The sequence below is a fragment of the Pleurodeles waltl genome, chromosome 7, assembly GCF_031143425.1.
Source record: "Pleurodeles waltl isolate 20211129_DDA chromosome 7, aPleWal1.hap1.20221129, whole genome shotgun sequence".
NCBI lineage: Eukaryota > Metazoa > Chordata > Amphibia > Caudata > Salamandridae > Pleurodeles > Pleurodeles waltl.
The window spans coordinates 930,548,686-930,565,787 of NC_090446.1; the positions used below are offsets into that span (position 1 = coordinate 930,548,686).

Genomic DNA, 17,102 nt, shown 5'->3' on the forward strand with positions numbered 1-17,102 from the left:
CTTAAAATAAACTAAGAAAATATATTTTTCTATACAAAAACCTATTGGCCTGGAATTGTCTCTGAGTGTGTGCTCCTCATTTATTGCCTGTGTGTGTACAACAAATGCTTAACACTACCCTCAGATAAGCCTACTGCTCGACCACACTACCACAAAATAGAGCATTAGAATTATCTCTTTTTTGCCACTATATTACCTCTAAGGGGAACCCTTGGACTCTGTGCGTGCTATTTCTAACTTTGAAATAGTACATACAGAGCCAACTTCCTACATTGGTGGATCAGTGGTGGGGTACAAGACTTTGCATTTGCTGGGCTACTCAGCCAATACCTGATCACACAACTAAATTCCAAAAATTGCCATTAGAAACTGATTTTAGAAATTTGAGCTATTTTTCTAAATTTTTAAAAGTCCTGCTAGGGCCTTGTGTTAGTCCCTATTAGCATTTCTTTTAGAGTTTAAAAGTTTTGTAAAAGTTTGAATTAAGTTCTAGAGATAGTTTTAGATTCTTAAAAAGTATTCCAACTTTTAGAAACATAGGCGGTCATTCCAACCCCTGGCGGTCCGGGGACCGCGGATGCACCGCCAACAGGCTGGCGGTGCATCCATGGGCATTCTGACCGCGGCGGTACAGACGCGGTCAGAAACGGAAAACCGGCGGTGTCCCGCCGGTTTCCCGCTGCCCTGAGGAATCCTCCATGGCGGCGCTGCAGGCAGCGCCGCCATGGGGATTCCGACCCCCTTACCGCCAGCCTGGTTCTGGCGGTTTTGACCGCCAGAACCCGGCTGGCGGTAACGGGTGTCGTGGGGCCCCTGGGGGCGCCTGCAGTGCCCATGCCAATGGCATGGGCACTGCAGGGGCCCCCTAACAGGGCCCCACTAGGATTTTCAGTGTCTGCATAGCAGACACTGAAAATCGCGACGGGTGCAACTGCACCCGTCGCACCCTTCCCACTCCGCCGGCTCCATTCGGAGCCGGCATCCTCGTGGGAAGGGGTTTCCCGCTGGGCTGGCGGGCGGCCTTCTGGCGGTCGCCCGCCAGCCCAGCGGGAAACTCAGAATTACCGCGGCGGTATTCTGCCGGTGGAACTTTGGCGGGCGGCCTCCGCCGCCCGCCAAAGTTAGAATCACCCCCATAATGTCTAATGCAGATAAGAATGTGATGGAACTCGACATCACCCCTTACCTGAATCTTAGGATGAAAGAGTTAAGGTCTCTCTGCAAAATAAAGAAGATTAGAACTGGTTCAAACCCTACCAAATTACAGCTCCAGGAGCTTTTGGCAGAGTTTGCCAAGAGCAACCCCTCTGAGGATGACCTCACAGAGGAGGAAACTAGTGATGGGGAGGAAGTCCCACCTCCAGTCCTAGTTAGGGAAGCCAGGGCTCCTCTAACCCTGGTTCCGAATGTGACAGTCAGATACTGGTTCTCTCACAGGAGAGTCCAGCAACTCTGGAATCATTGAGGACAGCCTCAATGAAGAGGACCTCCGGCTAGCCAGGATGGCCAAAAGATTGGCTTTAGAGAGACAGCTCCTAGCCATAGAAAGGGAAAGACAAGAGATGGGTTTTGGTCCCATCAATGGTGGCAGCAACATAAATAGGGTCAGAGATTCTCCTGACATGTTGAAAATCCCTAAAGGGATTGTAACTAAATATGAAGATGGTGATGACATCTCCAAATGGTTCACAGCTTTTGAGAGGGCTTGTGCAACCAGAAAAGTAAACAGATCTCACTGGGGTGCTCTCCTTTGGGAAATGTTCACTGGAAAGTGTAGGGATAGACTCCTCACACTCTCTGGAAAAGATGCAGAATCCTATGACCTCATGAAGGCTACCCTGATTGAGGGCTTTGGATTCTCCACTGAGGAGTATAGAATTAGGTTCAGGGGGGCTCAAAAATCCTCTAGCCAGACCTGGGTTGATTTTGTTGACTACTCAGTGAAAACACTGGATGGTTGGATTCAAGGCTGTGGTGTAAATGATTATGATGGGCTGTAAAATTTATTTGTGAAAGAACACCTGTTAAGTAATTGTTTCAATGATAAACTGCATCAGCATCTGGTAGACCTAGGACCAATTTCTCCCCAAGAATTGGGAAAGAAGGTGGACCATTGGGTCAAGACTATGGTGACCAAGACTTCAACAGGGGGTGACCAAAAGAAAGGGGTCACAAAGACTCCCCAGGGGAAGAGTGTTGAGACATCCAAAGGGAAAAATAGTAAAGAGTCTTCTACAGGGCCCCAAAAACCTGCTCAGGAGGGGGGGCCCAGAGCCTTTTCACAATCCAAGGGTAAAAACTTTGATCCCAAAAAGGCCTGGTGTCGTAGCTGTAATCAGCCAGGACACCAAACTGGAGACAAGGCCTGTCCCAAGAAAGGTTCCACTTCTAACTCTACTCCAGCTAACACTGGAATGGCCAGTCTCCAAGTGGGATCAACAGTGTGCCCAGAGCAAATCAGGGTTCACACTGAAGCTACACTAGTCCCTGAGGGTGGGATGGATTTAGCCACACTTGCTGCCTGGCCCCCTAATATGCAAAAATACAGGCAGCAACTCTTAATTAATGGGACAAGTGTAGAAGGCCTGAGGGATACAGGTGCCAGTGTCACCATGGTGACAGAGAAACTGGTTTCCCCTGGTCAATACCTGGCTGGACAAACTTATCCAGTCACCAACGCTGACAATCAGACTAAAATACATCCCATGGCTATGGTAACTTTAGAGTGGGGAGGGGTCAATGGCCTGAAACAGGTGGCGGTCTCCTCAAATATCCCTGTAGACTGTTTGCTTGGAAATGACCTAGAGTCCTCAGCATGGGCTGAGGTAGAACTCAAAACCCATGCAGCCATGCTGGGTATCCCTGAACTGGTGTGTGTCAAGACAAGGGCACAGTGCAAGGCTCAGGGTGAAAAAGTGGTGTTGGAGCCTGGAAAAAGGGCCCAACCCTCCAAGAGAAAAGGAAAGACAACTGGGGAACCAGTTGCAACACAACAAGAAAAAGAGAACCTCTCTTTTCAGGAAGAAGGTCTGCCCTCTGAGGGAACTGAGCCCATGGAGTTAGAACCTTATCAGGTTGAGCTCCTAGGCCCAGGGGGACCCTCAAGGGAGCAGTTGTGTAAGGGGCAAGAAACCTGTCCCTCTCTTGAAGGCCTTAGGCAGCAAGCTGCTGAAGAGTCCAATGGAAAAATAACAGGAACACATAGAGTCTATTGGGAAGATGGACTCCTTTACACTGAGGCAAGAGATCCCAAACCTGGTGCCACTAGGAGAGTGGTAGTGCCTCAGGAGTTTAGGGAGTTCATTCTGACCTTAGCTCATGATATTCCTCTTGCTGGGCATTTGGGACAGACCAAGACGTGGGAGAGACTAGTCAACCACTTCTATTGGCCCAACATGTCCCAGAAGGTCAAGGGGTTTTGTGTCTCCTGTGCCAACTGTCAAGCCAGTGGTAAGACAGGTGGACACCCAAAGGCCCCCCCTCATTCCACTTCCAGTTATGGGGGTCCCCTTTGAAAGAGTGGTCTCCTGTGCCAACTGTCAAGCCAGTGGTAAGACAGGTGGACACCCAGAGGCCCCCCTCATTCCACTTCCAGTTATGGGGGTCCCCTTTGAAAGAGTGGGTGTGGACATAGTGGGTCCACTTGAACCTCCCACAACCTCAGGGAACCAATACATACTAGTAGTAGTGGATCCTGCTACTAGATACCCTGAAGCAATTCCCCTTAGGTCGACTACTGCCCCTGCAGTAGCCAAGGCCCTCACTGGTATTTTTACCAGAGTGGGTTTTCCTAAGGAGGTGGTGTCTGACAGAGGTACCAAATTTATGTCAGCATACCTGAAACACATGTGGAATGAGTGTGGGGTGACTTACAAATTCACCACACCATATCATCCACAAACCAATGGTCTTGTTGAAAGGTTTAACAAGACATTGAAAGGCATGATCATGGGGCTCCCTGAAAAACTCAAAAGGAGATGGGATGTCCTCTTGCCATGTCTGCTTTTCGCTTACAGAGAGGTGCCTCAGAAGGGAGCAAGGTTTTCCCCCTTCGAACTTCTGTTTGGCCATCCTGTAAGGGGACCACTAGCTCTTGTGAAAGAAGGCTGGGAGAGACCTCTTCATGAGCCTAGGCGAAATATAGTGGACTATGTACTAGGCATACGTTCCAGGATGGCAAAGTACATGGAAAAGGCAAGCAAAAACAAGTTTTGGTATGACCAAAAGGCTGCTATGGTTGAATTTCAGCCAGGGCAGAAAGTCTGGGTTTTGGAATCTGTGGCTCCCAGGGCACTTCAGGACAGATGGAGTGGCCCTTACCCAGTGCTAGAAAAGAAGAGTCAGGTCACCTACCTGGTAGACCTAGGCACTAGCAGGACCCCCAAGAGGGTGATCCATGTGAACCGCCTCAAACTCTTCCATGACAGGGCAGATGTGAATCTGTTGATGGTAACAGATGAGGACCAGGAAGCTGAGAGTGAACCTCTCCCTGATCTCCTCTCCACAGACCCTAAAGATGGTTCAGTTGATGGAGTGATCTATTCAGACACCCTCTCTGGCCAACAGCAATCTGACTGTAGGAAGGTCCTGCAACAGTTTGCTAAGCTCTTTTCCCTAACGCCTGGTCAGACACACCTGTGTACCCATGATGTGGACACAGAAGACAGCATGCCTGTCAAAAACAAAATATTCAGACAGTCTGACCAAGTTAAGGAAAGCATCAAGGTGAAAGTCCACAAGATGCTGGAATTGGGAGCCATTGAGCACTCTGACAGCCCCTGGACTAGCCCAGTGGTCTTAATCCCCAAACCTTACAACAAAGATGGAAAGTGACAGATGAGATTTTGTGTGGACTACAGAGGACTTAATTCTGTCACCAAGACAGATGCCCATCCCATTCCAAGGGCAGATGAACTGTTTGACAAACTAGGTGCTGCCAAATTCTTAAGTACCTTTGACTTAACAGCAGGGTACTGGCAAATCAAAATGGCAGCAGGAGCAAAAGAAAAGACAGCATTCTCCACACCTGATGGGCATTATCAGTTTACTGTTATGCCCTTTGGTTTAAAGAATGCCCCTGCCACCTTCCAAAGGTTGGTGAGTCAAGTCCTTGCTGGTTTGGAGTCCTTTAGTGCAGCTTATCTTGACGATGTTGCTGTCTTTAGCTCCAGCTGGCAGGATCACCTGGTCCACCTGAAGAAGGTTTTGAAGGCTCTGTAAGCAGCAGGCCTCTCTATCAAGGCATCCAAATGCCAGATAGGGCAGGGAACTGTGGCTTACTTGGGACACCTTGCAGGTGGAGGCCAAGTTCAGCCACTCCAGCCTAAGATCCAGACTATTCTGGACTGGGCAGATCCAAAAACCCAGACTCAAGTCAGGGCATTCCTTGGCTTGACTGGGTACTACAGGAGGTTTGTGAAGGGATATTGATCCATAGTGACAGCCCTCACAGAACTTACCTTCAAGAAAATGCCCAAGAAGGTAAACTGGGCTGTAGAATGCCAACAGGCCTTTGACACACTGAAACAAGCCATGTGCACAGCACCAGTTCTCAAAGCTCCAGATTACTCCAAGCAGTTCATTGTGCAGAATGATGCCTCTGAACATGGGATAGGGGCAGTTTTGTCCCAAAAAAATGTTGATGGCCTTGACCAGCCTGTTGCTTTCATTAGCAGGAGGTTACTCCCCAGGGAGCAGCGTTGGAGTGCCATTGAGAGGGAGGCCTTTGCTGTGGTTTGGTCCCTGAAGAAGCCGAGACCATACCTCTTTGGTACTCACTTTGTAGTTCAGACTGACCACAGACCTCTCAGATGGCTGATGCAAATGAAAGGTGAAAATCCAAAACTGTTGAGGTGGTCCATCTCCCTACAGGAAATGGACTTTATAGGGGAACACAGACCTGGGACTGCCCATGCCAATGCAGATGGCCTTTCCAGGTTCTTCCACTTAGAAAATGAAGACTTTCTTGGGAAAGGTTAGTCTCATTCTCTTTCGTTTGGGGGGGGGAGGGTTGTGTAAGGAAATGCCTCCTTGGCATGGTTACCCCCTAACTTTTTGCCTTTGCTGATGCTAAGTTATGATTTGAAAGTGTGCTGAGGCCTGCTAACCAGGCCCCAGCACCAGTGTTCTTTCCCTAACCTGTACTTTTGTTTCCACAATTGGCACACCCTGGCATCCAGGTAAGTCCCTTGTAACTGGTACCCCTGGTACCAAGGCCCTGATGCCAGGGAAGGTCTCTAAGGGCTGCAGCATACATTATGCCACCCTGGGGACCCCTCACTCAGCACAGACACACTGCTTGCCAGCTTGTGTGTGCTAGTGGGGATAAAAAGACTAAGTCGACATGGAACTCCCCTCAGGGTGCCATGCCAACCTCACACTGCCTACAGGTATAGATAAGTCACCCCTCTAGCAGGCCTTACAGCCCTAAGGCAGGGTGCACTATACCATAGGTGAGGGCATAAGTGCATGAGCACTATGCCCCTACAGTGTCTAAGCAAAACCTTAGACATTGTAAGTGCAGGGTAGCCATAAGAGTATATGGTCTGGGAGTCTGTCATGCACGAACTCCACAGCACCATAATGGCTACACTGAAAACTATGAAGTTTGGTATCAAACTTCTCAGCACAATAAATGATCACTGATGCCAGTGTACATTTTATTGTAACATACACCCCAGAGGGCACCTTAGAGGTGCCCCCTGAAACCTTAACCGACTACCCGTGTAGGCTGACTGGTTTTAGCAGCCTGCCACACACCAGACATATTGCTGGCCACATGGGGAGAGTGCCTTTGTCACTCTGTGGCTAGTAACAAAGCCTGTACTGGGTGGAGATGCTTATCACCTCCCCCTGCAGGAACTATAACACCTAGCGGTGAGCCTCAAAGGCTCACCCCCTTTGTTACAGCCCCCCAGGGCACTCCAGCTAGTGAAGTTGCCCGCCCCCTCCGGCCACGGCCCCACTTTTGGCGGCAAGGCCGGAGGAGATAATGAGAAAAACAAGGAGGAGTCACTGGCCAGTCAGGACAGCCCCTAAGGCGGTCTGAGCTGAGGTGACTCTGACTTTTAGAAATCCTCCATCTTGCAGATGGAGGATTCCCCCAATAGGGATAGGGATGTGCCCCCCTCCCCTCAGGGAGGAGGCACAAGGAGGGTATAGCCACCCTCCCAGACCTAAGCACACCCCTAAATTCTGTATTTAGGGGCTCCCCAGAACCTAGGAACTCAGATTCCTGCAACCTAAGAAGAAGAGGACTGCTGAACTGAAAAACCTGCAGAGAAGACGGAGACACCAACTGCTTTGGCCCCAGCTCTACCGGCCTGTCTCCCCACTTCTAAAGACACTGCTCCAGCAACGCGTTCCCAGGGTCCAGCAACCTCTGAAGCCTCAGAGGACTACCCTGCATCTAGAAGGACCAAGAACTCCCGAGGACAACGGCTCTGTTCCACAAAGACTGCAACTTTGCAACAAAGAAGCAACTTTGAAACAACACACGTTTCCCGCCGGAAGCGTGAGACTTTGCACTCTGCACCCGACGCCCCCGGCTCGACTTGTGGAGAACAAACACCACAGGGAGTACTCCCCGGCGACTACGAGACCGTGAGTAGCCAGAGTTGACCCCCCTGAGCCCCCACAGCGACGCCTGCAGAGGGAATCCCAAGGCTCCCCCTGACCGCGACTGCCAGCTTCAAAGACCCGACACCTGGTAAAGGCTCTGCATCCGCAGCCCCCAGGACCTGAAGGATCCGACCTCCAGTGCAGGAGCGACCCCCAGGTGGCCCTCTCCCTTGCCCAGGTGGTGGCTACCCCGAGGAGCACCCCCCTTGCCTGCCTGCATCGCTGAAGAGACCCCTTGGTCTCCCATTTAATCCTATTGCGAACCCGACGCCTGTTTGCACACTGCAGCCGGCCGCCCCGTGCCGCTGAGGGTGTTCTTTTTGTGTGGACTTGTGTCCCCCCCCGGTGCCCTACAAAACCCCCCTGGTCTGCCCTCCGAAGACGCGGGTACTTACCTGCTGGCAGACTGGAACCGGGGCACCCCCTTCTCCATTGAAACCTATGTGTTTTGGGCACCACTTGGACCTCTGCACCTGACCGGCCCTGAGCTGCTGGTGTGGTAACTTTGGGGTTGTCCTGAACCCCCAACGGTGGGCTGCCTTGGACCCAAACTTGAACTCCGTAGGTGGTTTACTTACCTGCAAAAACTAATAAACACTTACCTCCCCCAGGAACTGTTGAAAATTGCACTGTCTAGTTTTACAATAGCTATATGTCATTTGTGTGAAAACTGTATATGCTATTTTGATAATTCAAAGTTCCTAAAGTTCCTAAGTGAAGTACCTTTCATTTAAAGTATTGTTTGTAAATCTTGAACCTGTGGTTCTTAAAATAAACTAAGAAAATATATTTTTCTATACAAAAACCTATTGGCCTGGAATTGTCTCTGAGTGTGTGCTCCTCATTTATTGCCTGTGTGTGTACAACAAATGCTTAACACTACCCTCTGATAAGCCTACTGCTCGACCACACTACCACAAAATAGAGCATTAGAATTATCTCTTTTTGCCACTATCTTACCTCTAAGGGGAACCCTCGGACTCTGTGCATGCTATTTCTTACTTTGAAATAGTACATACAGAGCCAACTTTCTACACTTATGTTTCTATAAATTATGTAACAGTGGTTAACGTCTATTTCTACCCCGTTAGCAATGTCAATTAACAAAATTAGATCGCATGCATTCGTTTTTACTGGTCTATAAAGAGGAAAAGTAACTAAACTGTTATACATATTGCATAAAGATTGCACATGATCTACTAATTGATATACATATTGATGATAAATTGTTTAAAAGTGGGAAAGGTATATGTTACTTACACTGTAAGCATCTGTTTGTGGCATGTTGTGCTGAAGATTCATATGCTGTGCATCTAGTTTTGGGTCCAGGTGCAAGTTGTTTTTATTTGAAATCTGGATAACCGGTTTGGCTTTGGACGTCCTTTTGTCATTTTTGGAAGGCCGTGACCAAAGAGTGGCCCTTGGAGAGTATAATTCTATAGCCTTCACTCTTCCTTGTTGAGTTTCCCAAGGTTCATCATTAAGTCCAGCGCTATTTATTATCTATGTGGCTATCTAGTAAAACTCATCTACTCTTTTGGTTTTGCCCGCATAGCATATGCTGTGTCTATCTCCAGAAATGTTGAGGAGGTCGCTGACTGATTCGACAAATGTATGCAACACATTGTACACTGGACGAGAAAGAACTGCCTACAGTTAAAGTCACAAAAAACGAAGTCCTTCTTTTTGAGAAAGATCTTTCATTTTGGAATCAATCCTGGTGGCCTCACTCTCTTGGTCTTCCCCCTTTATTATATTTTAAAGTTAGGAACTTAGGGGTTATATTTGATACCGTGTTATCCTTTGTGGACCAGACCAACAAAATAGCCCAATCATGTTTTTTCATCAAAATGCTAATAAAGGTATTACCTTTTATCCCTCCCGAAATACAAAAGTCAGTGGTTAGCTCTCTAGTTTTATGTAAATTAGATTACTGTAATGCTTTATGTAAGAAAGTCCCACTGTTGGCATGGTTACCCCACCCCCATTTTTTGCCTAGTGTTGATGCCAACTCTGATTGAAAGTGTGCTGGGATTGTGCTAACCAGGCCCCAGCATCAGTGTTCTTTCCCTAAAACTGTACCTTTGTTTCCACAATTGGCACAACCCTGACACACAGTTATGTCCCTTGTAAAAGGTACCCATGGTACCAAGGGCACTGGGTCCAGGGAAGGTCTCGAAGGGTTGCAGCATGTATTATGCCACCCTAGGGGACCCCTCACTCAGTACATGCACACTGCTTTGCAGCTTGTGTGTACTGTTGGGGGGGAAAAAGACCAAGTCGTCATGGCTACCCTCTCAGGGTGCCATGACCCACAAACTTCTGCCTGTGGCATAGATAAGTCACCCCTCTAGAAGTCCTTCCAGCCCTATGGCAGGGTGCAGTGTAAGGACTGACCAGTCTGTGCCAGCCTGCCACTTTCAGACAAGTTTCTGACCACATGGGGTGAGTGCCTTTGTGCACTCTGTGGTCAGAAACAAAGCCTGTCCTGGGTAGAGGTGCTTCACACCTCCCCCTGCAGGAACTGTGACACCTGGTGGAGAGTCTCAAAGGCTCAAGCCTCGGGTTACAGTGGTCCAGGGCACTCCAGCTAGTGTCGCTGCCCGCCCCCTGGCAGAGCCCCACGTATGGTGGCAAGTCCGGTGGGAAAATTAGGGAAAACAGGGAGGAGTGACCACCTCAGCCAGGACCACCCCTAAGGTGTCCAGAGCTGAGGTGAACCCCTCCCTGCAGAATCTTCTACCTTTGTTTGGAGAACAGGGACCAATAGGGATAGGAATGTGCTCCCAAAGGGAGTGGGCACAAGGAGGATGTAGCCACCCTCAGGGACGGTAGCCATTGGATACTGCCCTCTGACCCCTACCACGACACTAAATCTAGGATTTAAGGGCCTCCCTGAACCCAGCTCACCTGACTCCTGGCGACCTACAAGAAGAAGGACTGCTAAGCTGAACCCCCAGCAGAGAAGAAGGAAGACGACAACTGCTTTGGCCCCAGCCATACCGGGCTATCCCCTGCTTCAAAGAGCGTGCAAAAAGACCAGCGATGCGTCCAGCAGACCCAGCGACCTCTGCCAACCCCAGAGGACTGCCCTGCACCCAAAAGGACCAAGAACTCCTCAGGACAGCAGCTCTGTCTGAAGAAACTTACAACTAAGGACTCCCACCTCACTCCGGATGCTTGAGTCCTGACCCCTGTGCACCCGACGGCCCGTGTGCAGGTGGTCCACCCAGCAAGAGAGTGTCCCCAGGCGACTGCCAGCAACTGCCCACCCTGGGTTGATCTCTCCACCCCTCCACGACGACGCCTGTAGAGGGAATCCCGAGGACCCCCCTGACCGCGAACTCCAGACGAAGATATCCGACGCCTAGAAAACACACTGCACCCGCAGCCCGCAGGCCTTGGAGAAACCGACCCCCGGTGCCTCATCGTTCAGCAGGCAGCCCTCCTCCCTGTCGGGCCAGTGGTGTGCTTGAGACCCCCCAGACCTTGCCTGCAGCCTTTGAGTGACCCGTAGGGTCTCCTCATAGACCAGCATTGGAAACCTGACATCCTGTTTGCACCCTGCACCCGGCTGCCTCAGTGCTCCTCTAATCCCGTCTGGTCTGCCCTCTGAGTCGCAGGTGCTTTCCTGCTGGCTGACCGGATTCCGAGTAACCCCCTATTCTCCATAGGAGCCCACGTTAATTTTGCTCAACTTTGACCTCTGCACCTGACAAGCCCAGAGTTGCTGGTGGTGGGTGTTTGGGGTTAACTTGAACCCCAACCCGTGGACTTCCTAAAACACGAAGACTGAGACTGTAAGTGTCGTACTTACCTGTAAACAGATCTCATTTTTCTTCCCTCCAGGAACTGTTTAAAAATTGCAGTGTCCATTTTCAAAATAGCTTTTTGCCAATATTTCCAAAACTGTATTACTTACCTATTTCAAACAAAGTATTGTTGATACCTGTGTAAAGAACAGGATCAGGATCATAGGGATCCCAAGGGTCTGTGTCACCCTGAGGACCCTCTAAACCCCCAGTGAAAAACTGTGGAGAACCAGAGGTGTGTAATCCCCATTATGGGTGATGGGGTCAGGGGGCGGGAGGTATTTGGAAGTCGGGGTGGAGGCTGTCTGCTTGGTCCCAAGGTTCGGATCGAAACAGAAATGATCTCTAGGTCTGAAGAAATGGAAGTCACTGACGCAGCTTTGGTCGTTGTGACCATTTTCACGTTGAGTCGACAGAAACTCAAACAATTTTTCAGTACCGACCATGGCCTGGTAGCAAAGGCAAACTGGCGACCCCAATAATAGGATGGAAAGTCTATTCAAAAGTCTTTGGTTTAGCAGAAGGGGCCATAGTACGCATGTGCTGGGCAGAAGTGATTTTGTGGCTTTCAAATTTGATGTTCGACTCAGAGCTATCCTGTATGGAAAGCCCCCCCCCCCTTCCTGAGCATGCTTCTCTCTGAAGATGTCAAGGGTATTGTCCAACACTTTCTGGACTATCTCCAGCCGATGAGCTCTTTGATCCCGAAGAGTCTTCTTGGAGCGGAAGGACTTACATGCGCCGCAATCGGCCTCGCAATGGTGTGCACAGAGACAAAGGTTGCACACAAGATGTTGTCAATGTGCGGGAACTTGGAGTGGCACGGAGGACAGAAGCAGAATGGAGTCCATTCCATCACGGAACCATTCCCATTGATGACACATGGAAGGTGGGCCTGACGGTGGACGGCATCATTGTCCGACAGGGCAGCGCCTGCTGACCCTCGGATAATGATCCCATTTCCTTCAGCCATTTCCTGCCGGGTTTACCCGCCAGGGATAGGCTGGCACCTGCACTGCCCATGCACTTGGCATGGGCAGTGCAGGGGCCCCTGTGCAGTGCCCCATCGCGCAGGATCTGCGCAATGGGTGCAGCTGCACAGAGGCATTGACAATGTCCCGGCCAGGCATTCTGCTGGGCCGGCGGGTGGAACCAATGTTTCCGGCCGCCGGCCCAGCAGAATGTTTATTATACGGTGGGCAGGGTCCCAGGGGGGCTGGCGGTCTATAGAAAGACCGCCAGCATGAACACAGCGGTGTCAACCGCCGTGTTCATAATGAGGGCCAATATCACCGAGAGGAGGAGTCACTCAATCCCATGACTTTAAAGACTTCTTTGGAGAAAAACAACCTGAACCACTACACATCCAAAACTAGATGGGTAGGAGTATGCAGAGCATGTGTATCTACAGTCAGGCATTCCATTGATCCTATTATTATTGTTCTTTTTTGTTTCTTTTCAAGAGCATAACTTTGCTTTATTTTATAAATGCTTAAAATTAATGTTCTTAGGTGCCAGGAACACAGATGAATTAGCCCTTCCATCTAACCAAGACATTCAACATACATTTCAAAGGGGCTTTAACACAAGTGAAGATCCTGAAGTCACTAGCGACATGTGGGATCATAAAAACATATATAACAGTTATACTTTCTCAATTACTTAAAACAAAACACAACAAACTTAATAATACAAAAATCAAATTACAATTTCAGGCAAACGATAATCAAAGAAAGAATTTCAGTTAGGTGTGAAACAAACGTGCTTCGTGCGCAGGCAGCTGTGACATTGTGAGTGCATACAACAATGAGTGTACCACAGAAAGATACATAAATACGGCCCAGGAATTAAGAATTAATTACAATTTTATGGGTCCATCATTGGTGTCAATGTTTGGATCCACTATTAATAAGGGGGAATCATGATCTGGACTCTAATCAATATGAGCCTGTGTTTTGCTCTCTGTAACATCTCCCTCATGTATTATCGTAATAGTTATGCTTACTCTAGGAAATAAGCTGTAAGACAATGACTGATTCCTTACTTCAGCTTGTATTATATTCCTATTATTAGTTTTATTTATGTATGCCTTCCACTTTTCTGTTTCGCTATACCTTTAAGTAATCAGACGGGCCTGGTTTAGAGTTTGGCGAAGGGGGTTATTCCGCCACAAATGTGACGGATACCCCATCCGCCGTATTACAATTCCATTATACAGGGAGTGCAGAATTATTAGGCAAGTTGTATTTTTGAGGATTAACTTTATTATTGAACAACAACCATGTTCTCAATGAACCCAAAAAACTAATTAATATCAAAGCTGAATATTTTTGGAAGTAGTTTTTAGTTTGTTTTTAGTTTTAGCTATGTTAGGGGGATATCTGTGTGTGCAGGTGACTATTACTGTGCATAATTATTAGGCAACTTAACAAAAAACAAATATATACCCATTTCAATTATTTATTATTACCAGTGAAACCAATATAACATCTCAACATTCACAAATATACATTTCTGACATTCAAAAACAAAACAAAAACAAATCAGTGACCAATATAGCCACCTTTCTTTGCAAGGACACTCAAAAGCCTGCCATCCATGGATTCTGTCAGTGTTTTGATCTGTTCACCATCAACATTGCGTGCAGCAGCAACCACAGCCTCCCAGACACTGTTCAGAGAGGTGTACTGTTTTCCCTCCTTGTAAATCTCACATTTGATGATGGACCACAGGTTCTCAATGGGGTTCAGATCAGGTGAACAAGGAGGCCATGTCATTAGATTTCCTTCTTTTATACCCTTTCTTGCCAGCCACGCTGTGGAGTACTTGGACGCGTGTGATGGAGCATTGTCCTGCATGAAAATCATGTTTTTCTTGAAGGATGCAGACTTCTTCCTGTACCACTGCTTGAAGAAGGTGTCTTCCAGGAACTGGCAGTAGGACTGGGAGTTGAGCTTGACTCCATCCTCAACCCGAAAAGGCCCCACAAGCTCATCTTTGATGATACCAGCCCAAACCAGTACTCCACCTCCACCTTGCTGGCGTCTGAGTCGGACTGGAGCTCTCTGCCCTTTACCAATCCAGCCACGGGCCCATCCATCTGGCCCATCAAGACTCACTCTCATTTCATCAGTCCATAAACCTTAGAAAAATCAGTCTTGAGATATTTCTTGGCCCAGTCTTGAAGTTTCAGCTTGTGTGTCTTGTTCAGTGGTGGTCGTCTTTCAGCCTTTCTTACCTTGGCCATGTCTCTGAGTATTGCACACCTTGTGCTTTTGGGCACTCCAGTGATGTTGCAGCTCTGAAATATGGCGAAACTGGTGGCAAGTGGCATCGTGGCAGCTGCACGCTTGACTTTTCTCAGTTCATGGGCAGTTATTTTGCGCCTTGGTTTTTCCACACGCTTCTTGCGACCCTGTTGACTATTTTGAATGAAACGCTTGATTGTTCGATGATCACGCTTCAGAAGCTTTGCAATTTTAAGAGTGCTGCATCCCTCTGCAAGATATCTCACTATTTTTGACTTTTCTGAGCCTGTCAAGTCCTTCTTTTGACCCATTTTGCCAAAGGAAAGGAAGTTGCCTAATAATTATGCACACCTGATATAGGGTGTTGATGTCATTAGACCACACCCCTTCTCATTACAGAGATGCACATCACCTAATATGCTTAATTGGTAGTAGGCTTTCGAGCCTATACAGCTTGGAGTAAGACAACATGCATAAAGAGGATGATGTGGTCAAAATACTCATTTGCCTAATAATTCTGCACTCCCTGTATTTTATGGAACTCATAGATCCCACCCGTGATCTGCCAGATGGCCTTTGGTCAGTTCATCCGCTCTAGAATTCAAGGACCCTGCGAGGGAATCAGGAGCATGCCCTGGTACTACAGCTAGGCAAAGCATTCTGCCAAAAATTCCAGGACCCCACTCCGCCTGTTTGCTGAAGTACCACACCTCCCCCTGATGGACAGTAGGAAGGTTTTCTGGGCCAGACAAATGGCCCGTAGCTCCAGGAGGCTGATGTGAAACTGGCCCTCCACTGGAAAACTGAGTCCTGTAATCTCAACCTCCTACAAGTGACCTCCCCAACCTATCAGTGATGAGCAGGATACATTGTGACCGGTCAGCAACCACTGAAGCTCTTCCATCAGTACCTTTGAAACCTAGATGGTGTTGGATACGCAGCTTTGATGCTAGGCCAACTCAGACTTAAGGTTTCACTGGTGGGCTTGCATATGCCACCTGGTGTACTTGACAAAAAAGATGCACATAGCTAAGAGGAGCCTCTCTCACCTGGATCCAGAAGAGAGCCTGAAACCTTGTGATCATAGCCTGAATGTCCAGGGCTTGTCGATACAGAAGAAACGCTGTAACCTCCACTGTGTTCAGAATTACTCCAATAAACAGAAGTCTCTGTGATGAAATCAGGTGGGGCTTCAGCTCATTTATAGTAAATCCAATAGATGTTAGGAGTTCCACTGTCATCTGTAGACGGACCACGGCTGGCTGCAGTGAGCCAGCCTTCAGCAGCCACTGACCTCTGAAGATGGGTCGTGACCTCCATCATCACTGTTGTGAACACCTGAGGGTTATTGCCGAGACCGAATGGGAGCACAGAAAACTGAAAATATTCCTTGCTCACTTTAAACAGCAGCTAACCATTGTGGACTGCAGGACGAGTGTGTGAAAACACTCAACCTGCAAGTCTAAGGGCACCATCCAATCTCCTGAGTCTGGAGCAGATAGAATGCAAGCAAATGGGAGTATCTTGAATTTGAATCAGGGTCGAAGGTCCAAAATAAGTATGAGGCCAAAGTCCTTTTTTGGGATGAAGAAATAGCAGTAATAACAACCCCAGTCTTTTTTCTGAGTTTGGTACCCTATCTATGGAACTCTTGGAGAGCAACAGGTGTACCTCCTGTAGCAGGACAGACAGATGCTCTGCATAAATTAATTCTGGTGTGGAACTGGTAAAGGTTTGGGAGGCGAGAAAGGGTAGGGCATAGTCTGTCTCAACAATTATCAAGACCCATCTGTTAGATATGATGGACTGCCAACCCAGGAGGAAGTTCATAATCCTGCACTCACTGGTTGAGCAAGTCCTACTGAGATCACAGTAAAGAGGTTTGTTGGCCGTTGTAGCAGGAGAAAAGGAGTTAGAAGAATGATGCCCCTGCTGGCCTGCCAGTTCGGGCTCTAAAAGAACTGGGCAGTCTGCTTCATCACTGGCTGGGAAGGCTGTCTCAGCCTATATGCCAGCCATCCGGATAAACCCCTAAGTTTCCAGAACCGGTTCGGAAACTATTTGGCAAGGGTCAACAGGGTGCATAAGAAGCTGCACTTTTGTAATGTCACAGCACATAGGTTGAGTTTGAGCTAACATCTGTTCGAGATCCATCATGGGTGTGGCAAAGGATTATCCACTTTTGGCCTCAGAACTGGCGTCGGAGTAGCAGTAACCAATATGGGTATCTGGCCTGGGGTGGAAGTCGGTACAGGAGTTAGTACGGATGCAGTAACAACTCCTGAGGGGCAGAGAGCCCAAGGGAGAGAACCACACTGGCGGCAACCCGACTGTAGACCCCAGCAGCATCAAGGGGCCCAAAGGTGCACCAGAGGGACCCGGAAGCACAGTGAAAATTTGCAGAAGGCCTCTTTGAAGGCCT

At 48.5% G+C, this 17,102-nt stretch overlaps 1 protein-coding gene across 2 annotated transcripts in view; it reads right to left on the bottom strand.

Moving 5' to 3' along the window:
- The window catches only part of FAM114A2 (family with sequence similarity 114 member A2), a 181,221-nt gene that overhangs the window by 74,311 nt on the left and 89,808 nt on the right, over nt 1-17,102 (bottom strand). The gene's annotated exons all lie outside the window — the stretch shown is intronic.